Source organism: Aotus nancymaae, unplaced genomic scaffold (genome assembly GCF_030222135.1).
Source record: "Aotus nancymaae isolate 86718 unplaced genomic scaffold, 86718_ANA_hifiasm-v0.15.2.pri h1tg000067l, whole genome shotgun sequence".
NCBI classification, from domain to species: domain Eukaryota; kingdom Metazoa; phylum Chordata; class Mammalia; order Primates; family Aotidae; genus Aotus; species Aotus nancymaae.
Window position 1 is genome coordinate 8175130 of NW_026988482.1, and position 24406 is coordinate 8199535.

The 24406-nt window shown below is 43.1% G+C and overlaps 1 protein-coding gene across 1 annotated transcript in view; it reads left to right on the forward strand.

Annotated features, from left to right (window-relative positions):
• Nucleotides 1–792: 792 nt before the first annotated feature.
• Nucleotides 793–24406, forward strand: part of ST6GAL1 (ST6 beta-galactoside alpha-2,6-sialyltransferase 1) — a 188928-nt gene continuing 165314 nt past the window's right edge. The window contains exon 1 of the mRNA XM_064366912.1: nucleotides 793–907. The gene's annotated coding sequence lies outside the window, so the exon portion shown is untranslated. The remainder of the gene's footprint in view (nucleotides 908–24406) is intronic.

Genomic DNA, 24406 nt, shown 5'->3' on the forward strand with positions numbered 1-24406 from the left:
AAGTATCTTTTGCAATAGGAGTAAATATGGACTAAAAAAAGACAAGTTGGTTTCAATTCTACTCTAAACCTGCAGCATGGTGACTGCCCCTCTCTAGTCTGGTGGAAGATTGAGAGGGTAAAAAAAGAGCTTAGGTATTGGCATGGAAAAGTGGTGGTTATAGCACTAATTTAGCGTTGGACCAGGAGGGTGCTAGACCCTAGGATGCCTGTGAAAATAGCTTAGGTATTCAACAATGGGGTACAGACACGGAGGCCTACACAAGTTCAACAGATTGGTAGAAAGGAGACAAACATAACAGAAATGAGAAGGGAGAAAGGTGTAGTGAGAGTGAGGGAGAGAGAGAATGATTTGCAGATGTGAGGTAAGATTTCAGAGGTGAAGTTCTAGGTGATGACCAAGCCTTTGGTTTCTCCTCAAGGAAATCTTGTTGAGAAACATTCCCCTAAAACCAGGCTTTGATGCCTTGTGATTAAGGGTGATGGCTTTCACTATTTTCGCCACTCTCAATAAGCACCAACAGAAAAAAGATACTCCAGAAAGAATCTTTGTGGTTGCAACATGAGGCAGAATGAACAAAATTGTACAGGCTACTGTTGTAATAGGAAGTAACAATGGGGCAAGAGGTAGTTTTGACAAGCAGAAGAGGCCCTGATGCATCTGGTTTGCCCTCTGTGAGGTACCAGAGTGTTAGCTAACATTTTCAGCAAGCCTGCCTGCTGCATCTTGACTTTATCAACATCTAGAGGACTTTTTTAACCTAACAAGAGGAAGATGAACTGAGAACGACATCTTGAAAAAACCCGAGTCAGGTGGCTAGCAAGATGTCAGAATAGGAACAGCTCTTGTCTGCAGCTCCCAGTGAGGTCAATGCAGAAGGCGGGTGATTTCTGCGTTTCCAACTGAGGTACCCATCTCATCTCATTGGGACTGATTAGCAGCAGGTGCAGCCCACTGAGGGCGAGCCGAAGCAGGGTGGGGTGTAGCCTCACAGGGGAAGTGTAAGGAGTCAAGGAATTCCCTCCCCTAGCCAAGGGAAGCTGTGGGGACTGTGCATTGAGGAATGGTGCACTCTGGCTCAGACACTATGCTTTTTCCATGGTCTTTGTAACTCACAGAACAGGAGATTCCCTTGGGTGCCTACACCAACGGGGCCCTGTGTTTCATGCAAGACTGGGTGGCCATTTGGGCAGACACCAAGGTAGCTGCAGGAGTTTTTTAATGCTCCAGTGGCACCTGGAATGCCAGCAAGACAGAACCATTCACTCCCCTGGAAAGGGGGCTGAAGCCAGGGAGCCAAGTGGTCTAGCTCAGCAGATCCCACCCCCACAGAGCCCAGCAAGCTAAGATCCACTGACTTGAAATTCTCGCTGCCAGCACAGCAGCCTGAAGTCGACCTGGACATTTGAGCTTGGTGGGGAGAGGGTTGTCCGCTGTAAGGTATATTGCCAAGTTAAAATGAGGAAACTGAGGCCAGTGTGAGAAAATGAGAATCCAATTTATTCAGCTCCCGGGTGAGGTTCTGTGGTCCGAGAAGGGGCCAGAGAAGTCGCACTCGGCTTCTCAGGGTGTGGGGTTTTATAGGGAGTGGAGGTAATTGATTGGTCTTTAGGGAAACAAAGAGCAGACAGTTTCATTGGTGAGGAGGGTTGATTGATTATTAGGGAAACAAAGAGCAGACAGTTTCATTGGTGAGTTTCATTGGTGAGGGGGTTTGACTGATTACTAGGGAAACAAAGAGCAGAGAGTTTCATTGGTGAGGGGAAGTCAAGGTGCTGATGGGGCGAGCTGCCATTGGTTGCCAGGTGGGACTACTGGTGGGTTGACCTGCTGGGGAGGTCAATGTTAAGCTGCCGTTGGACAAATCTTTGGTGGACTTTTTAAATTTTGAAGAGGTCGAGTGAGGAATGCAGGAGTGGGTGTGTGGAGCCTGCATAGAGAGACCAGATAGGAATGGGTGTGGGGAGCCAGCATAGAGATGCCAGCATGGGGAGAGATAAGTGTGTCAGCATGGAGAGGCCTGCATGGGGAGAGATAAGTGTGTCAGCATGGAGAGGCCGGCACAGGGAGAGATAAGTGTGTCCATTTAACTCCCAGTGAGGCAGCCGGCCTTATATCCACCATTACTAAGGCATTAGTAGGAGATTTCTCCCTCACACTGTAAACAAAGCCACCAGGAAGTTTGAACTGGGTGGAGCTCACCGCAGCTTGGCAAAGCTGCTGTAGCCAGACTGCCTCTCTAGATTCCTCCTCTCTGGGCACGGCATCTCTGAAAGAAAGGCGGCAGCCCCGGTCAGGGGTTTATAAATAAAACTTCCATTTCCCTGAGACAGAGCACCTGGGGGAAGGGGTGTCTGTGGGCGCGGCTTCAGCAAACTTCAATGTTCATTGCAGCACTATTCACAATAGCAAAGACCTAAATGCCCATCAATGATAGACTGGATAAAGAAAATGTGGCACATATACACCACGGAATACTTTGCTGCCATGAGAAAGGATGAGTTCATGTCTTTTCCAGGGACTTGGATTAAGCCGGAAATGATTATTCTTTGTGAACTAACACAGGAACAGAAAACCAAACATTGCATGTTCTCACTCATAAGTAGTAGTTGAACAATGAGAACACGTGGACACAGGGAGGGAAACATTATACACTGGGGCCTGTCAGAGGATGGGAGGCTAGGGGAGGGATAGCCTTAGGAGAAATACCTAATGTAGATAGATGACAGGTTGATGGGTGCAGCAAACCACTATGGCACGTGTATACCTATGTAACAAACCTGCATGTTCTGCACATGTATCTAAGAACTTAAAGTATAATTTAAAAAAAAAGGGAAGACCAAATAAAAAGAAAACACCCGAGTCAGTAGTTTTCCAAGTGATTTTCAGACTATCAGCATCAGCATGGGAACTTTTTAGAAATGCAAATATTTTGGCATCTATCCTAAACCTATTGAATTGAAAGTTTCTGGGGTAGAGCCCAGTCATATGAGTTTTTAAAAGCTCTTCAGGTAAGCATACTAAAGTTTGAGAATCACTGACCTGGATGTAATTTTTTACAATTAAAACAAATTTTTTTTGAGACAGAGTCTCTGTCACCCAGGCTGGAGTGCAGTGGTGCAATCTCGGCTCACTGCAACCTCTGCCTCCTGGGTTCAAGCAATTCTTGTGCCTCAGCCTCCCAGTAGCTGGAATTACAGGAGTGTGCAACCATGCCCAGCTAATTTTTGTATTTTTAGTAGACTCAGGGTTTCACCATGTTTGCCAGGATGATCTCAAACTCCGCCAGGCGATCTCTCAAGTGACCTGCCCACTTTGGCCTCCAAAAGTGCTGGGATTACAGGCATGAGCCACTGTGCCCAGCCTAGCTGTAATTTTTAGTCAACTTAAGTATGTGTAACCATATGCAATTATGTGCAAAAAACACTATAAATAGAGCTGACGTTAATCTCTAGCCGCTGTTGTATTGAATATTGGTGAAACTCTTTTATTTTGTAATCCTTTTCTTATTTAAGGGGATGTTTCTATCCATTCTCTTCTGTAACTGCTGTTTCCTCTTTTACTGGAAGACAGTAAAGCAATTCAGAATTTTAAAAAAATATATTTTTTGTTATACTTTAGATTCTGGGGTACATGTGCAGATCATGCAGACTTGTTGCATAGGTACATACGTGGCAATGTGGTTTAGTGCCTCCATCCCCCTGTCACCTATATCTGGCGTTTCTCCCCATGTTATCCCTCCCCAACCTCCCTCCCCCTGACTGTCCCTCCCTAGTACCCCCCAACAGACCCCAGTTTATGATACTCCCCTCCCTGTGTCCATGCGTTCTCACTGTTCAACACTTGCCTATGAATGAGAACATGCGGTGTTTGATTTTCTGTTCTTGTGTCAGTTTGCTGAGGACGATGGTTTCCAGATTCATCCATGTCTCTACAAAGGACATGTTTTTTTATGGCTGCATAGTATTCCATGGTGTATATGTGCCACATTTTCCTTGCCTAGTCTATCGTTGATGGGCATTTGGGTTGTTTTCAGGTCTTTGCTATTATAAACAGTGCCAAAATGAACATACATATGCATGTGTCTTTATAACAGAATGATTTATAATCCTTTGGATATATACCCAGTAAAGGGATGCTGGGTCAAATGGAATTCTATTTCTAGGTCCTTGAGGAATCGCCACACTGTCTTCCACAGTGGTTGAACTAATTTACATTCCCACCAACAGTGTAAAGTGTTCCTATTTCTCCACATCCTCTCCAGCATCTGTTGTCTCCAGATTTTTTAATGATCATCATTCTAACTGGTGTGAGATGATATCTCAATGTGGTTTTTATTTGCATTTCTCTAATGACCAGTGATGATGAGCATTTTTTCGTTTGTTTGTTGGCCTCATATATGTCTTCTTTTGAAAAGTGTCTGTTCATGTCCTTCACCCACTTTTGAAGTGGTGAAATTTTTACAGAGATATAGAGGATTGAAAATGTCTGTGTTGTGCTCTTCCAAAGCAGGAATCATGTCATAGTCATCTTTTTATTCTTGTTAACAGCCTTATTGAAATATAATTGACATACTATACAATTCACCCATTAAAATAAGTTCCCTCTCCTGCCATTCGATACTTTTGGGTTTCACGGAATTGTGAAAACATCACTACAACCAATTTTAGGCTAATTTTATCATCCCAAAAGGGAACCTCATACCTATTAGCAGTCACTCCTCATTTCTTTTGAAATCTTCCAGTCTTAGGCTAATCTAGTTTCTGTTCCTATAGATTGCCTAGCCTGGACATTTCATGTAATGCATTACACTATGATGTTTCATGACTGGCTTCTTTCACTTAGTATAATGTTTTGAAGTTTCATCCATGTTATAGCATTTACCAGTACTTTATCTTTGTCAATTGCTTATTATTCCCTTATGTGGATCACAGTAATTTCCTTTTATCTGGGGGCATGTGTTCCAAGCTTTCCAGTGGATGCTTCAAACCACAGATAGCATCAAATCCCGTATATACTACATTTTTTCCTATACATGATAATGTTTAATCTGTAAATTACAAGACAACATAAAAATAAATTAGGCTCAGTAAGAGAATAATAACAATAACGAAATAGAACAATTTATAAAAATATGCCAGCATCACTACTTTTGTGCTTTGGGGCCATTATCAAGAAAAATATGGGTGACTTGAATACAAGCACTGTGATACTGCAACTGTCAATCTGATAAGTTACTAAGTGACTAACGGGCAGGTGGCTTAGACAGCATGGATGCACAGGGCAAAGGAATGATTCACTTCCTGGGAAGGACAGAGTGAAATGACATAAGATTTTTATCATGCTACTCAGAATAAGACACGATTTCAAATTTTTTTTTTTTTTTGAAACAGTTTTCACTCTGTCACCCAGGCTGGAGTGCAGTGGCTCAATCTCTGCTCGCTGCAAACTCTGCCTCCCGGGCTCAAGCAATCCTCCTGCCTCAGCCCTGCAAGTAGCTGGGACCACAGGCATGCGCCACCACGCCTGGCTAATTTTTGTGTATTTTATAGAGATGAGGTTTTGCCATGTTGGCTAAGCTGGTGTTGAACTTCGGGCCTCAAGCGACCTGTCTGCCTTGGCCCCCCAAAGTGCTGGGATTACAGGAGTGAGCCACTGTGCCTGGCCTGCACAATTTAAAACTTCTAAACTGTTTATTTTTGGAATTTGTCATTTCACATTTTCCCACTACAATTGACCGTAGGTAACGGAAACTGCAGAAGGTGAAACTGCAGATAAGAAGAAGCACTACTGTACATTTCATCCACCCATTCATTAGTGGATGGACATTAGTGTTGTTTTCACTTTGGGGCTGTTGTGAATAATGCTGCTAAGAACATTTGTGTACAAGTTTTTCTGTACACATATGTTTTCATTTCTTTGGGTATATACCTAGGAATGGTAACTATGTTTAATATTTCGAAGAACTACCAGGCTGTTTTCCAAAGTCACAAGACACTATTTCAAACTTTGTGTGTGTGTGTGTGACAGATTCCCCACTCTGTCACCCAGGCATTGTACCATTTTGCCTTCCTGGCGTCAGTGCATGAAAGTTTCAGTTTCTCTACATTCCCATCAACATGTGCTATTATTTGTCTTTTCACACCCACATCCTAGTGGGTGTGAAACGGTATTTCATTGTGGTTTTGGTTTGCAGTTCTTCAAGAGCTAATGATGTTGAGCATTGTTTCTGTGGTTACTGACCATTTGTGCATCTTCATTGTAGAAGCGTCGATTTAGATTTTTGCTGTTATTTGTTTATTTAGTTTTCAAGACAGAGTCTCGCTCTGTCTCCCAGGCTGGAGTGTAATGGCACGATCATGGCTCACTGCAGGCTTTGCTTCTCAAACTCAAGCAAACCTCCTGCCTCAGCCTCCCTAATAGCTGGGACTACAGGTGTGTGTCACTACGCCCGGCTAATTTTTGTATTTTTTGTAGAGACAGGGTTTTGCCATGTTGCCCAGGCTGGTCTCAAACTCTTGGCCTCAAGGCATCTGCTCACCTCAGCCTCCCAAAGTGCTGGGATTACAGACTTGAGCCACCACTCCCAGCCTGCTATGAGTTTTATGGTTTCACCTCTTCTGTTTAGGTCTTTAATCCGTTTTGAGTTAACTTTTGTGTATGGTGTTAGGTAAGAGTCCAACTTCACTCTTTTGCATGTTCCTATCCAATTGTTTCAGCACCCTTTATTGAATTGTCTTAGCACTTTTGCTGAAAATCAATTAACTCTAAATGTGAGACTTATTTCTAGACTCTCAGTTCTATTCCATTGATCTATATATCTGTCCTATTGTCATGCTACTCTGTCTTGATACTGTAACTTGGTAGTAAGTTGTGAAACTAGAAAATGAGTCCTCCAACTTTGTACTTCTTTAAGATTGTTTCGATTCTTTGCAAAAGAGTTCCTTGCAATTTCATATGAATTCCCAAGTAGACAGTTTCCTGTTCTCCCACCCTGAGGAACACATAGCTTCTCAGACCACAACCACTCCTTACTGATCCACTAGCATAGACTTAATTAGTAACTTCCAATTTCAATCATTATGGACGATTATTCACCCAGTTCTCAAATCAGAAGGGCCTGCGTGGGTAAGGGGCTCCTATTACTGATGATGAGTGGACACAGACTGGGCCCCAGGGTCACTGTCCTGAGCATAGTAAGAATGAACTTGAGAGTGACTCAACGGGGCTGTCTATGGAGCAGATTCCCTCTCCATAAGACAGAGGCCCAGATACAGAGCAGCCAAGCCAGCACAAACTTCTCAGTGTGGGGATGGAGAGCAAACCTCCAGGCATTCCTGCATTCTGGGGAATATGCACACTGGCAGCTTTTAAACAAGAAAATGACATCATACTAGACAATCTGAAGTAGTTATCTCTTCAAAACCTCTGAAAGAGTTGAATAAAATAAGTTAACGTTCTTTTAAATGCACAGGTGAACTAACAGAAAAGTGAAGAAAATCACCAGGGGCCAAAAATAGAGAGAGAGGTAACCAGAGCAATCGTCATGAGCCCGGGCTAAGGCTGTCTTGGGGTCTTGGCCTCAGTAACCCGGGGCATGGCTTTTAAAATAGCACGAGTAAAGAACCTGTGCCCTGATGAAGTGAGAATTAAGAACATAATAAGAGTAGACTAGAAAGCAATGCTGTTTCCACCCCATCCTAGAAAAAACCAAGGCAACTCATTTGTTTTAGCTTGTGTCTGGGTAAAGACTAAGAAAAGAGTCTCCTGAGAATTTCTAACACAAGCCTGCTACTCCTGGGAATCAAGGGTGTCAGTTCACGCTACCCAAGGAGGGCAGTCCTTAAACCAACAACTTGAAAGTAAAAATTAGCCCCTGATCATTTGCTTGGTAAAAATTTTAAAGGGTAAGAATGAACGTGGGGAACGAGGTGTAGATCCTCAGGATCTTTCACACACTGCTAGTGAAAATATAAATTTGCGCAGTCACTTTGGAAAATGGTTTGTCATGACCATTACCTCCTAAAGTTGAAAATTCACACACTCTATATGACGGAGAAGCTCCTCTTGTAGGTAAATGCCCAAGATAGTTGGACATGAACAAGAGATACAATGATGTATATGAATGTTCATAGCAGCATTCCTCATAATAGCAGACATTTGAAGAATCCAAATATCTCTCAGTGGAATAAGGGACAATATAAACTTAGTGAAATTTATCCAATTAAATATTAAACAGGAGTCAGAATGAATCAACTGTAGTGACATGCAGTAATATAAATGAGTCTTAGCGATATAATATTAAATGAAAAGAGCAAATTCCAAAAGATGATAGATTATACATAGCATAATACCCTCTGAGTTACCAAGGGAAAAAAATATATGTTTCTTTGCATATATACATATTTATGTATATATATGTATATAGCAAAATTCATGAGAATCAGAATTCCATCCCCTTTGGTAATTTATTGTTTGGTCCTAAATGCATCTTCCTGAGGGCTTTGTTTCTAAGAGTACTGTTTGTTTTTAACATGAAGTATGGTGCCATCAATGCGAATATGCATCATCATGCTCTCTTTCCCCACAGGACTGTGCCAGTGCCTACAATCTCCCCATCAGACCCTTATCTCTTCCAGTCAGATGTTGACATTGCCAGTTCCTCCTTGGAACTGCTACTACTTCTATTTATATCATTGCGTTAGTGTATGACTGTGAATTCTAGCCCAGTCATGGGCAGAGAGGGGTAGGAATGAAGAGTCCTCAAGCAAGGGGAAGAGTGAAAAGAGACTGACAATTCAAACACGTACAGAGTGATTTAGGGACAGGATACTAAAGAATAGAGCACAGGAAACCTGAAACCTTGCAGATGTAATGAGAGACAGGACTCAGGGTAAGATTTCTTCTTTGTAAATAGATTGAGGCCTCCCTTCCCTGGCCACCTCTGCCTGCTTCAATATCTACCTCCTTAAAGTCCCTCGTACTGTGCTTATTGTCATAGTTACACGTAATATCCTTGGGACACTTCTTTTCACTGTGGCCCTGAGCTGTTATTGAGGTGATAAATTACTGAACATTTCATCAGTTTATATCTCTGATTTCCAGGTAAATCATAAGAAAATTGTCCTGAAGTAATATGCTTACTCATCCATTTGGCTTCGTCCATTCATCATTATAGCCTCAGGTGCTGTACGGACTTCAGAAATCTCGTCCAACCATCTCATTTTACAAATGAAAAAGTGAGGCTCATATTGGAGGAGTGACTCATAGTAGGATCTACAGGGGGAGTTGTTGGTATGTACAAAATGTCAGTTACTGGTGACACTGAATAGGCCTGACATCTTCAGTCACTAGATGAAACATTCAATGTTACCTTCGCCAGTGACAAGAATCTACAGTACAGCAAAGTAACCTGAATGGACATACTGTAGTCACTTCTGTGGAATAGCAGAGGAAAGGGGCTATTTTCTAACATACACCAAACCCAGAGGGCAGGACAAATCCTTGGGGGCTCAGGATAATATGTCCACCTTTCTAAGAGCCCAGGGAGAACCTTTCAGAACTTAACTTCATCACAGAAACTCAGAGAGGAAAGGTACCAATGACCATCTCAGCCACATCTCCATTTTTACTCACTAAGAGGGAGATGCTGCCCACTCTGCATAGGACAAATCTGGGAGGCTTGAGGTTGAGGAAGATGTGAGAAATAAACTTCTTCTTTTTTTATTTTTTTGAGATGCCAAAGCTAGAGTTCAATGGCGCAATCTTGGCTCACTGTAACCTCTGCCTCCCGGGTTCGAGCGGTTCTCCTGCCTCAGTCTCCCACGTAGCTGAGACTACAGGCATGTGCCACCACCCTTGGCTAATTTTTCTATTTTTAGTAGAGATGAGGTTTCACCATGTTGGCCAGGCTGGTCTTGAACTCCTGACCTTAAGTGAGCCACTGGCCTCGGCCTCCCGAAGTGCTGGGATTATAGGCGTGAGCCACTGCACCCAGCCTGGAATAAACTTCTTAAATTGAAAATCGTGTCAAGGTGAAGGGAGGTAATGGAATCTAAGAGGCAATGAATAGAAGTTGTTCTTTCTCAGGAAGACCTGGCCAGCTTGGGGTCAGTTCAACAGTCACCTGATCAATCAAAACATGTAATGACACAAAAAATATAATAACCTTGATGTTATACATAAATATGCAAGGTTGTCCATTGTTGTGATGTTTGTTTAACAGCCTAAATGTCCATAAGAGAGAATTAGGTAATGAATTATTGTACCTCTCTTTGTGAGAGCACATTGCTTGAAGAGAGGGAAGTCCAGAGAGGAAAAGGGGTAGGTCATGCTTGTGGGTGCTGAAGCAAAGCCTGAGCTTAAACGCCAGAAGCAGCTGTGATCACCGCCATTTACAGACCTTTATAAGGAGGCTGAGGCTGCCAACCACATTCTTTCCCACTTTCCATTCGATGTCCTACCAGACTACGTGATGTCCCAAATATGTAATGTTCTGAATTGTATGCCTTTTTATCTGCCTAGTGTGGCTTCTTACCTGGCTCATTTTTATCCATACTTCAAGTATCACCTCCACTTTAAAACCTTCCTGGGCTCCACCAGGTGGATATGAAATTTCAGATATTTGTTTATACATCTGCTAAATGTGCTAGACTGTGACTTTCTCAGTAACAACCACGGTGATGATGATTTTAACTGTGGAGAAGCCAGAAGAAGCACACTGTGGTATTAAAGAATAGCCAATACTGAGGCCGGGCACAGTGGTTCACGCCTGTAATCCCAGCACTTTGGGAGGCCGAGGCAGGCGGATCACGAGGTCAGGAGTTCAAGACAAGCCTGACCAACATGGTGAAACCCTGTCTTTACTAAAATTAGCCGGGTATGGTGGTGTGCACCTGTAGCCCCAGTTACTCGGGAGGCTGAGACAGGAGAATTGCTTGAACCCAGGAAGTGGAGGTTGCAGTGAGCCGAGATTGCGCCACTGTACTCCAGCCTGGGCCACAGAGTCCAGCTTCATCTCAAAAAAAAAGAATTAGTCAATACTTTGTTTAGCAGGAAGATAACACATCAAATACTACAGAGTAACACACAGCTAGGGCCAGGTTAGTGGTTATGCTAGCCAGACTTCCATGCAGGGTAGAAGATGAAAAATGCCAAAATTTCAATCCTCAAGTTAGATGAAAAACTTAAACATGTGAAAAGTCACTCAGCCTTGTCGACAATAAGTACAACATCCTATTTTTCATCAACTTTATTGGTAATAATAAAAACGTTTTATGAAGCAACATATTGGTAATGTTATGGAGAAATGGAAATATTTGGCCAGGTGTGGTGGCTCACGCCTGTAAGCCCAGAACTTTGGGAGAGGCTGAGGTGGGCAGGTCTCTTGAGCTCAGGAGTTTGAGACCAGCCTGGGCAACAAGTCAAAACCCTGTTTCTATAAAAAATACAAAAATTAGCAGAGCTTGGTGGCACATGCCTATATTCCCAGCTACTCAGGAGGCTGATGTAGGACGATTGCTTGAGTTTGTAAAGTCAAAGCTGCAGTGAGCCAAGATTGTGCCACTGCCCTTCAGCCTGGGTGACAGAACAAGATCTTGTCTCAACAAAACCAGAAATACTTGCTGGTGGGAGGGTAAATTGGTATAAATTTTTTGAAAGGCAATTTGGCAATATTTGTCAAAATTTTAAATCCATTTATTTTTAGTGAAGCTGTTCTGATAATTTAATATTTTACTCATATGTGTACACATCTATTTAATGACATGTAGGCAAAGTTACTCACTGTAGCATTTTTTTGTAATAGCAAATTTTGTAAACAACTTGAAATTCATTAATAAAGAAAGGTCAAAATCATTCACACAATGGAATATGCTGCAGTCTTTAAAAAGAATAAAGGAGCTTTATGTGTACTGACTGACTTGGGATGATCTCTAAGATGTAATTTAAAATGAGAGAAATCAAAGTGCATGATAGAATTTACAGTATGTTAAAAGTTGTGAATATTAAGGGATATATATATATTCACCCAAATGAACAAAAAGTGAAGATACACACTTTTGAAGCCTTAGTTAGCTAGGGCTGCTATAACGAAATACCACAGACTGTGTGGCTTAAGAAGAGAAATCTATTTCTAACAATTCTGGATGAAAGAAATTTGAGATTGAGTTGTCAGCAGGGTTGGTTTTTTCTGAGACCTCTCTCCTTGGTGTGTTGATCACTGTCTTCTCCCTATGTCTTCACATGGTCTTCCCTCTGTGTGTGTCTATGTCCTATAATCTTTTTTGTTTTTTTGAGATGGAGTCTCTCTGTCACCCAGGCTGGAGTGCAGTGGCGCGATCTGGGCTCACTGCAACCTCCACCTCCCGGGTTCAAGTGATTCTCCTGCTTCAGCCTCTCAAGCAACTGGTATTGCAGGCATGTGCCACCACATCCAGCTAATTTTTGTATTTTTACTAGAGACAGGGTTTCACCATGTTGGCCAAGCTGGTCTTGAACTCCTGACCTCAGGTGATCTGCCCGCCTTGGCCTCCCAAAGTGGTGGGATTACAGGCACGAGCCACCGTGCTGGGCATGAGTCAGACTGGAGCCTGCCCTAATACCCTCACTTAACCTTAGTTTTTTTTTTTTTTTAAAAGACTCTATGTCTAAATGTACCTCAAGCATATTCTGAGGTTCTGGAGGTTGAGATTTCAACATATGAACTTGCGGGGAGGAAGGGGACCACAGTTCTACCTGTAACAATAAGGTCCACACACACTCTTGTAGATGCCTGTGAGAGGCTGACAACCCGTGGTGACCACATTGCTCCTGTCAGAGGGGAACTGTTGGGCCAGTGAACAGGTGACGGGGAGACACACTTCCTACCCTTTAGTATTTTGAAGTTTCTATGCTATGCATGCAATATCTATTTTGAAATTTAATTGGGTAAAAATAAAGGGAAAATTTAAAGTCTCAATACTTTTCTTTGCTCTGTATTTTAAACATTCCGTCTTTTATTTTCATTGCTAAAGATTAATGATTTACTTATTAAAATAAGCCTGGATCTGTACCCTTTTGAGTTTCTCTCACCTAGGAAGGCATTTGTTTTACGCAACCCCAGCAACAGCCTGCTGAGACTTGTTTCACATAAAACTACGTCATCTATCCTGGAAGATTCCTTTATACCAACTATACGGAATGGCAGTGGAAATTTCTTTTATGGATGCTCAGTGACCCGTCCATGCTCTCTGGCCCCTTCCTCACTCACCCGGCCACCCTGACCTCCTGGGTTCCTGGAGAGACTGCACCAGGCAGGGTGCTGCCTGAGGTCGCCACTCTAGCTCTGGGTCTGCTATCCCCCAGGTGTCCAGCAGACTTCACTTCCTTTAAGATTTTGCTCAGTCTCACTTCCTCAAGGACACTTACCTACCTTGGCCATTGTGTTTGCATTTGCAACCAGCCCTTCTGTCTCCACCCCACTTCCTTTCCTTAGTCCTAATCCAGTTCATGCGTACCTTGGTTATTTTTCACTTTCTTCTTCTTCTTTTTTTTTTTTAGATAGAGTCTTGCTGTGTTGCCCAGGCTGGAGTGCAGTGGTGAGATCTCGGGCTCACTGCAACCTCCGCCTCCCAGGTTCAGTGATTCTCCTGCCTCAGCCTCCCGAGTAGCTAGGATTACAGGTGTGTGCCACCACACTCGGCTAATTTTTGTATTTTAGTAAAGATGAGGTTTCACCATGTCGACCAGGCTGGTCTCGAACTCCTGACCTCGTGATCCACCTGCCTTGGCCTCCCAAAGTGCTAGGATTACAGGCGTGAGCCACCGCACCAGGCCACTTTTTGGTTATTTTTCTACAGCACTCATCACCTTCTAACATACTGTTTATTTTTCTTGTTTGTCTTCTCCACTAGAATGTCAGCTCCACGAGGTCAGGAATCTTTGCTTACGTTGTTCACAGGTGAATCCCAAGCACCTAGAATTGTGCCCGGCACACAGTACGTACTCCATCAAGATCGGCTGAAGGCCTAACTGAACAAATGAGTGCCTGAGAACAATGTGTATTTTTTTGTGCCTGAGGAAAGCACCTCTGAGTCCCAGCCTTCATTGCCACTTCTCTCCTGACAACTCTCCTCTGTGGTGAAACTCAGATCTCCGTTTATTACGATGAACAACAACCACAGTCACCACCTCAAGTATCAGGCCTCCCTTTAGGCACTTCACCTGTTAGCTCATCGATTCTCACACTTTGTGATTTTGGTACTACAGATGTGCTCCTTCTACAAATGAAGGCTCAGTAGTGACAAGTAACTAGCTCAGGGACACCAACAAGTAAGCAAGAACCCCAGGGCTATTGCACAATTTTTTTTTTGAGACAAATTTAAGAGATTTTCTTTTTCAAATCCAGTTGAACATTTTTTGACCCTCTCTCCATCAAATGATTCAAGTGCCTCAGCTTCCCAAGTAGCTGGGACCACAGGTGCGTGCCACCAAGCCCAGCTAAGTTTTGTATTTTTAGTAGAGATGGGATTTCGCCCTGTTGGCCTGGCTGGTCTCTTAACTCCTGGCCTCAAGTAATCCACCCGTCTTGGTCTCGCAAAGTGCTGGAATTACAGGCTTGAGCCACTGCCGCCTGACCACAATTTATGAATTTCTATCACACACTGAGGTTAGAAACTACCCTTTGGGAAGATCCTCTGTCCCTCCATCCTTGTCTGTGTCTCTAACTGCCTGCCTATACCCGTTTCTAAAAATAAAATCTGCTTTCTCCTTTTTAGAGGAGTTTAATGACTGGTGGTGGGGTGGCTGAGAGCTGTGCTCATGTCAGATAAGGTTCATGGCAGAATTAGATTCCTGAAGTCAAGTTTCTAGGTCAGGCACGGTGTCTCATGCCTGTAATTCCAGCAATTTGGGAGGCTGAGACAGGCAGCTCACCTGATGCCAGGAGTTCAAGACCAGCCTGGCCAACATGGTGAAACACCGTAATTTTGTAGAAATACAAAGATTAGCTGGGCGGGGCGGTGGGTTTTCCAGCTACTTGGGAGGCTGAGGAAGGAGAATCGCTTGATCCCCAGAGGCAGAGGTTTCAGTGAACTGAGATCGCACCACTGCACTCCAGCCTGGGCGACAGAGAGATACTCTATCTCAAAAAATAAAAAAGTTTATTTCAGCGAATATCAATGGTGCTCCTGCTAGGCACCTAGAAATGGGCTGGACTCCCTGGATTCTAAAGATAAGCCTCAGGGAGAATTGTAGACTAACAGAAATTGCTCCTCAAACCCCATTTCTGTTTAATTCAAGTTTTACTGGACAAGCACAGGCCTGGTCAGTGTTAGCCCCAAATCTGGGTGAGTGAGGGGTGTCCAAAGCTCAAGAAGTCCTTATTTTCTTGATGATTAACATTCTTGATTTTAGGTTATTTGATGCAGAGAGGGAATCACATACAATCTATAAGAGCAGAAATCCCTAGGTATGTTTTAGCAAGGAAGGCATTACACAATTTCTTCAGATGTAAACTCATCCTCCTAATTATGGATGCCTGGGGCTACAATTACAGCTAAATAGCATTTCCAAAGTCTAAGGTTTCCTGCTTCCTTCTCCAAAGCAATTCTCGCAAAGCTACCTGGGCCCTAGGTGCTGCAGAGGTGGGTGAGGCAGGCTGGGGAGCAGGCCTGACCAGAGGTCCAGAGGTGAGAGCAGGACAGGAGTAAGATGCCTTGTCTATATTACCCTAAGAAGGGAGGGCTTGCCACTCAGCTGCAGGAACTCCAGGGCTCAGCTCTTTTGCGCTTTGCCTCACCTGTAAAGTGGCCTCACACGCAGTCATGCCCCTCCTGGGGCAGCCTGCATCTGGTGACCGAGTGAAGTGGGGAGCTGATCTGAGATACTGACAGGCAATCCTCACTCCCCACCTCCACTGCAGGCTCCTGAGCATCCTGTCAGGCCCGCATCACAGTTCAACTTGTCCCTGGGCCTGATCCTGCTTCTTCCCTTTCCTTTCAGAGGTGCTGATCCTTAATAAACATATTGTGTCCCCAAACTCCCTTTTAATGTCTGTTGGAAAACCCACCCTATGACAGTGAGTTAGGGAATAGAGGGTAGGCGCAGCTGCTGATACAGAAAGAAGAGGTCTCTTTGGCCAAGCCTAACCCACATCAACTCTGGGGCCCCGTTGGAGGAAGAGATGTTCTAACTGGTGGGCAAAGCACAGCGCTGTACACAGAAGGGCCAGCGATGCTCAGCTCCAGGGAGCCTGTCAGAGGCAACGTGCATCTTTACTGTGACTCTGTTCTCTTCCTCGTCATATCCTGATGTAGGCCTTTACCATATTTCCCCTGAGTCATTTCGTAGTCTTTTAATTCTTCTTATCTTCCACTAGACTGATCTGTCTGAAACCCAAATCTGATCATGTCATTCTCTTCCATAAAACCTTTCAAAGACTCCTTTTAAACCTCAGGATCAGGCCCCCAAATGACTTAACTTGAATTATCATTGCCTTGAGATCTGGCCTTGGTTTGTTATAAGTTTATCTCTCAAAGCTCTGGGCTCAGCCAGTCCCTTTCCCATTTCTCACTATTGCTACCTAACAGGCTGAGGGGGCTTTTCCCACTGCTCCAGGTACCAGAGCCATCAGCTGAAAACAATAGTATTCTCCCCTTTTAAAGAGAGCTCCAAATTAGGCACAGCCATCTTCCTGGGGCTTAATAAGAGGTAGCAGAACCGCCCTGATGCTCTCACCAATCGTCACAAACACCCACCACCACATTCCCAAGTCTGGGGAGAAAGGAGGGTGGTAGAGTGATGGAGGACCGTCAAGGCAGACAGCAGAGTTTCCTGAGGACAGGGGTTGCCGCATCTCACACTGGAAGGCTGCGCACTGGGCCAGGCCATTCAGCAGAGGGGCAGACTATTGGCTTGGGAGCAGTGGAGGTGGGAGGAGAGCACAGGTGGACCTCTCACCTGGGAGCACCCAGAAGAGTTCCCACCTGAGCCCATGGTGGACCCGGCACTTAAATGCCTCCTACCCTGAGGGAAAGGGGGCCAGCCAGAGAGTCACAGTGACCACGGAGAGGATCACGACAATGGCTGGTTAGAGAGTGACATTCGCCCCTTGCCCTTCTCTCCTGCTCACCCCTCGCTGGAAGTGCTGGTTGTCATCAGAATTCCAGCTCCAGTCTCCGTAAGTGAGTTTGAAGTTTTAAACTACATTTTAAAAGCTAGAGAGGGGGATGTGAAGGAGGGTGGCTGAAGACAGTGACTCGGAAAGAAGACAGTTGTGTTTGTGCCTCATCTTATACTTTAGAATTCTGCCAACTTCCTAAACCCCAGCAGGACCACCTGCTTCTTGTATCTACTTCAGGAAAGGGTGGCATGCCAGGCAGGAGCCAGCTCCGCTTTGTCCCTCCAACTAGGAACTGGGATGGGCTATGGATGCAGCATTTCTCCCTTCCCTTCAGTCTCAGCAGTGACAGTAGTTGGCTGAGCAGTTTCCAGGCAGTGTTTTAAATTATTGATGTGTGGCCCGGTGCGGTGGCTCATGCCTGTGATCCCAGCACTTTGGGAGGCTGAGGCAGGCAGATCACCTGAGGTCAAGTTTGAGACCAGCCTGGCTGACATGGCAAAACTCTATTTCTACTAAAAATCTATCTATCTATATATTTGTATGTATATACATACAAAAAAATTAGCTGGCCATGGTGGCACACACTTGTAATGCCAGCTACCTGGGAGGCTGAGGCAGGAGAATTGCTTGAACCAGGGAGGTGAAGGTTGCAGTGAGCCGAGATTACACTACTGCACTACAGCCTGGGCAACAGTAAGACTCTGTCTCTAAATAAATAAATAAATGAAAAATGAATGTCTGCCCAATTCAAGCTCGTTACTTAAAGAGCAGATCATACCTGCTTCCTCCATGACTTCTCCCACTTGCTCTAAAACTGCTCCCAGCCAGGCAGTGATGACGCAGTTGGTATCTTTACAATATTTGCTGACATTAACCCCTCCTTCCTAAATATTCGGCCTTATTTGGTTTGTGTGACATCACCCCCTGTGGAGTTTGTCTTCCCACTGAGTACTCTTTTTCAGACCCGTAGATTGGTTTCTAGCCAGCTTTCTTGCTATGCCTTCATATTGACATAACCCTGGACTCCATTCCGAGCACTGTTCTTGCTTGATTCTCTACCTTAGTAATTGTCTCTGGGGATTTAGTTACTGAAGCTATATATGAATTTTATATATTCAGACAGCTACACTCCAAGCCCATGGATCTTTGGCTAATGGTTGGCTCTATCAAAGTGTCCTTCGGGCAACCTAAACTGATCATTTTTAAGGTTGAACATGTCATCTTCTATAAAGCCAGTTCTTTTTGACATAACCCAGTCAGGAGAATAATTCCTAAGACTGAACCAAGAATGCCCTCTCTCAACTCCACCAACCACTTGCCAAATTCTTTTATTTCTACCATTTTTTTTCCAGAGATAGGTCTCGGTCTGTCACTCAGGCTGGAGTGCAGTGGTGTAGTCATAGCTCACTGCAGGCTTGCACTCCTAAGCTCAAGTGACCCTCTTGCCTCAGCCTCCAGAGTAGCTAAGACTACAGGTGTGTGCCACCAGGCCTGGCTAATTAAAATACAATTTTGAGTGTGGTGATCTGGTGATCTCGTTATATTGCCCAGGCTGTCTCAAACTCCTGGCCTCAAGTGATCCTTCCGCCTCAGCCTCTCAAAATGTTGGCATTACAGGTTTGAGACACCACACCCAGCCGTTATTTCTACCTTTTAAACTAGTGAGTCTCAAACTTTGGTCTCTGAATCTTTTTACACTCTTAAAAATTGTTGGATATCTCAAAGAGATTCTGTGTAAATGAGCCATATTTATAGATATTTACCATACTAGAAGTTAAATAAAAAATTTAAAAATGTTTATTTAAAATAGTAACCCCATCACATACTGAAATACGTGATAAACCCACCATATATTTACATGAATCACACATTGACATATTAACACTAACATTTCTATGAAAAAACTATTTTCCAAAACAAAAAAAAAATGAGAGGAGTTGCATTGTTTTACATTTTTGTAAATCTCTTAATGTCTGCTTGACAGAGGAGCTGAATTATATCTGTTTCTGTTGCAATATATTCAGTAGCAGCCAAAATGCAATGGTTTTATTTGAAGTATACAGAGAAAATGTCATCTGCAAACTGATAAGTAGATGGAAAAGATAGGGGTGTTATAACGTCCTTTTTAGATAATTGTAGGTAGTTCTTTTGATGCTACACCACAGCTCAGCAAGTGGTATTTTCTTAAAGGTTAGCTGTAAAGTAGATTGGGAACCATGTCAGTGAATTTTTTGTACTGTGTTATATTAAAATCTACTGTATTATTTTACACTTTGAATGACTCTTTTCCCCATTCATGCATGACTTTGTGACACTGTGCACTGGGCTTTGGAAATTTTGTTCACTGAGTTATGCATATCTTCCTGACATTGACCCATTTCTCTCTAAATGTCAAATGGTCATATGTGATGTTTGCACCACTAGATTGCCTGGTAGGGCTGCCATAACAGAGTACCACAAACTGAGTGGTTTATAATAACAGAAAGCTATTCTGTCACATTTCTGAAGGCTGGAAGTTTGAGATCAAGATGTTGGCAGGGTTGTTTCCGCCTTAAAGGGCTGAAGGAGAGTCTCTTCATGCCGTTCTCTGAGCTTCTGCTGTTTGTATGCAGTCCTTGGTATTTCTTGGCTTGTAACTACATCACTTCAGTTTCTGCCTCTGTCTTCACAGGCCTACTTCCTTGTGTGTGGCTACATCTCCGTATCCAAATTTATACTTATAGCATCAGCTCATTGAATTTACGGCCTATCCTAATCCAGTATGACCTCATGGTAACTCAAGTATATCTGAAAACCCTGTTTGCGAAGGTCACAATCAGAGATAGCAAAAATTAGGACTTTGACATGTCTTTTTTGGAGACATAGTTTAACCCACAACAACCATTGGTGTCATCAGAAAAATCTTCAAGAATTGGGAAGCTGTCAGATTCACAGGGGTGGATACAAGTCTTCCAAAATTCTAATTTTTACCTGAAAACTTAAATTTCATCATCGGCAAAAAATACAACTAGTAGCAAACACTAAAACAAATCTAGAAAAATTTGTTATTCTTGAAGTGAGAGGTTTATTCTGTTGACTTTTAAGAAAACATCTCCCAAATATGCAAGTCTGATAACCTTAGTTTATTAGTCATTTGCTTTCAGGTATGGAAATGATATTTACCATACTAGAAGTTAAAAGTATGGTAAAACTTTAAACATAAAACTTTTTTCATGTTCCATGAAGAAAACAGTTTGCTCAGTTCATAACTACAGAGTGCTTTTCCTTGGGACAACCATCATATTTTACTCTGCAACTAAAATGCTTTGTATGTCCTTCATATATTGCATCACACAGAGTATTAAAAGGTTTTGGGCATAGTGGCTCACTCCTGTAATCCCAGCACTTTGAGAGGCTGAGGTGGGCAGATTCAGAGCCCAGGAGTTTGAGACCAATCTGGGCAACACAGTGAAATCCTGTCTCTACAAAACAAACAAACAAACAAAAATTAGCTGGGCATGGTGGTGCATGCCTGTGGTCCCAACTACCAAGAAGGCTGAGGTGGGAGGATCGCTTGAGCCCAGGAAGTCAAGGCTGCAGTGAGTTGAGATTATGCCACTGCACTCTAGCCTGAGTAATACAGCGAGATCCTACCTCAAAAAGAAAAAAAAGTAGGCTGGTGATTCAGGAAAGATAGAAAAGAGAAAAAGATGGGGTTTCTCCATGTTGGTCAGGCTGGTCTTGAACTCCTGTCCTTTATGAAGCAATAAATATTATTAATTTTTATTAAGTCTTATTGGCCAGGCTGGTCTCGAACTCCTGACCTCAGGTGACCCGCCTGCTTTGGCCTCCCAAAGTACTGGGATTACAATGGCTGTGAACCACTGCACCTGGACAGCGTTTTAAATACTATACTGTCGTATTAAATAATGATAATTACCAATGGTGTGATCTCGGCTTACCACAACCTCTGCCTCCTGGGTTCAAGAGATTCTCCTGCCTCAGCTTCCCAAGTAGCTGAGACTACAGGGGCGCGTCACCATGTCCAGCTAATTTTTTTTTATTTCTAGTAGAGATGAGGTTACACCATGTTGGCCAGGCTGGTCTTGAACTCCTGATCTCAGGTGATCCGCCCACCTTAGCCTCCCAAAGTGCTGGGGTTACAGGTGTGAGCCACCACACCCACCCTATCACAGCATTTTAAATACCATACTATACCATTATTATAACAGCAAACATCTATGTACTATGGGTTGGACACTGTGTCAAGCACTTTAAATGCATCATAATTTCTGGCATATTAATTTATTAACCATATTAAGGCTTCAAGTTCCTTAACCTCAGGGTATGGGAGGTAAGAGAGGTTCACAGTTTTTCTTTTTATTTATTTATTTATTTATTTATTTTTAGAGGGAGTCTTGCTCTGTCACCAGGCTGGAGTGTAGTGGTGTGATCTCGGCTCACTGCAACCTCCGCCTCCTGGGCTCAAGTGATTCTCTTGTCTCAGCCACCTGAATAGCTGGGATTACAGGCATGCACCACTATGTCCAGCTAATTTTTGTGTTTTTAGTAGAGACAGGGTTTCACCATGTTGGCCTGGCTGGTCTCAAACTCTTGACCTCAATTGATCCACCTGCCTCGGCCTCTTAAAATGTTTGGATTACAGGTGTGAGCCACCATGCCCGGCCAGGTTCATAATTTTTAAAGTTTGGGAGATACCAGTTCCCATCCCAGCTTCAATCTATGTGAATTTAAACAAGTTTCTCATTTCTCCTGCTGAAACAAATAGTTGTTGGGTTTTTTTTTTTTAAAATTAAAGTGATAACATGATATCCAGAAAAGAAGAAAGAAGAAAATAATAAATGACCTCTACATCCCACCATTTAGAAATAAAATTAATATTTGTGAGCGTGCTTATAGATATTTCCAAGTGGATTTGTATGTTAGAATGGTACACAAATAAATTAAAACTCATAACCTAGGATTATATTCTATATTCTGTTGTTTAAAGTAAAAAAAGAGGGCCAGGCACAGTGGCACAGGCCTGTAATCCCAGTACTTTGGAAGGCCGAGGTGGGCAGATCACCTGAGGTCAGGAGTTCGAGACCAGCCTGGCCAACATGGTGAAACTCCGTCTCTACTAAATTACAAAAATTAGCTGGGCGTGGGGGCATGTACCTGTAATTCCAGCTACTCAGAAGGTTGAGGCAGGAAGATCACTTGAACCCGGGAGGAGAAGGTTGCAGTGAGCCAAGAATGCACCACTATACTTCAGCCTGGGCAACAGAGCAAGACTCCATCTCAAAAAAAGAAAAAAAAAAGTGAAAAAAGGATTGCTGAGATTCAGGTAACATTTCTTTACCGTGAGGGATATTGGGTATTGGCTGCTTTTTTAAACCCTTTAAGCAGGGCCCCAGCCTGGGTCCAGCAGGCTACATATTAACCCACAGAGGCATTTTAATTGGCTTCACACAATTCATTTAAAGAAATAGAAATGAAATGCCTTGGTGAGGGTCAGGGGTATTGACACTCCAATTTGCCAGGTTTCTGCCCACCCCTTATTGTCTCGCCCTGGCCACTTCACATGGTCACTGAGGGATAGGAAAGGGTGGAGGAGAAGTCCATGGGCTGTGGAGCCAGACTGTCTGGGTTTGAATTCTCACTCTATGACTTGCTAGCTTTGGGGCTTTGGGTGGGTTAGTCAACCTCTCTGTGTTTCATTTCCTCTAGTATTAAATGGGGCTAGAAATAGACTCTACTTGATGGATTTATTGACAGGATTAGGTAAATCAATGTATGTAAAGAGCTTAGAAAAACTTACGGTTTTATATGTAAATGGATTTGATGCTCACCACCAGGATTTTTGCCCTAGCATTTTTATTTCTGAGTTTTTAATTCTGATTCAAATTTTGATCAGCTGGAGTTTATGTTTTCAAGAAGAAATTATCTTGCACGTTACACTCTTGCATTCTTGCAGATTTGAGAATGCCTGCCTTTTGCGTTTATACTTGAATGACATTTTTGATCTGATGTAATGTTTTGGGGTCATTTTTTCTTTCCTTCACAACTCTGTAGGCGTTACTCCACTGTTCTTTTTTGTTTTTGAGATGGAGTCTTGCTCTGTCTTGAGGCTAGAGTGCAGTGATGTGATCTTGGCTCACTGGCTCACTGCAACCTCCGCCTCACGGGTTCAAGTGATTTTCCTGCCTCAACCTCCCGAGTAGCTGGGATTACAGGCATGTGCCACCACACCCAGCTAATTTTTGTGTTTTTAGTAGAGATAGGGTTTCACCATGTTCACCAGGATGCTTTCGATCTCCTGACCTGGTGATCCGCTGCCTCGCCTCCCAGAGTGCTGGGATTATAGGCATGAGCCACTGCGCCAACCTATTCCACTGTTCTTTAGAGGAAAGTCTGATTAAAAAAAAAAAAAACTCTGAGAGGTGACTGGATTTTTCTTTCTGAATAGTTAAAGAATTTTTTTTTTCAGTCTTCAACTTTAACAGGCACATGCCTAAATATCTTTTTTCAACCAGTATTGTTGGAAAACAATACATCTTCTTGATTGAAAAACAGAATCACTTTTGGAGAGATTTTCTTGTATTACATTTCCAAACAGTTTCCCTACTTAATTGTTGTAACTCTATTTCCAGGACAGGAGTAGTCCTTATGTTAGGTGGGTGTTGTCATCTATCCTTTACATGTCTTAAATTCCTTGTCCTTTCTTTCCATTTTCATTATGATTATAACAAGCCTTCCTTCCACAAAAATTATCTGATGCTCCGTTGGTTCTACTTCGTGGCTTGGTTATTTTTCTAAGTTGTCTGTTAGATATGCATTGGGATTTTTCTACGTAACTTGCTCTTTAGTACTTGAATCTCCCTTTTAATTTTATGCTGTTATTTTATCCTTTTGTCTTTGTGTTCTTATTTTATTAAAATCCTATGCTTTATTAGAATGTGATCTATGTCTGCAGAGTGATGAATTCACAATGAGTATTCCTCTGTTCCTCGGCTCGGGCTATGTTTTCTTCTGGATTGGATTACATTTCTCTATAGTGAATGCTTTCGTAGCTTCTGCCCTGTTTCCTTTTGTAATCTAGCCCATGATTGACACAGATTGGTAATTTCATTACATTATTTGATTATTTATGAGCGACTTCTCCTTGAAGCCCTTCTATCACATGTAGAACCCAATAGTTTTTTAATCAGGACTATAGGAGCTGCTTGCTGTCTCCTTTTCTGTAGTTTGAGGGCATGGGGAAGGGATGGAGCTGCCCACAGCCCCTGCTAGAGGACCTGGGCATGGCACTTTTCTGAGATCTCA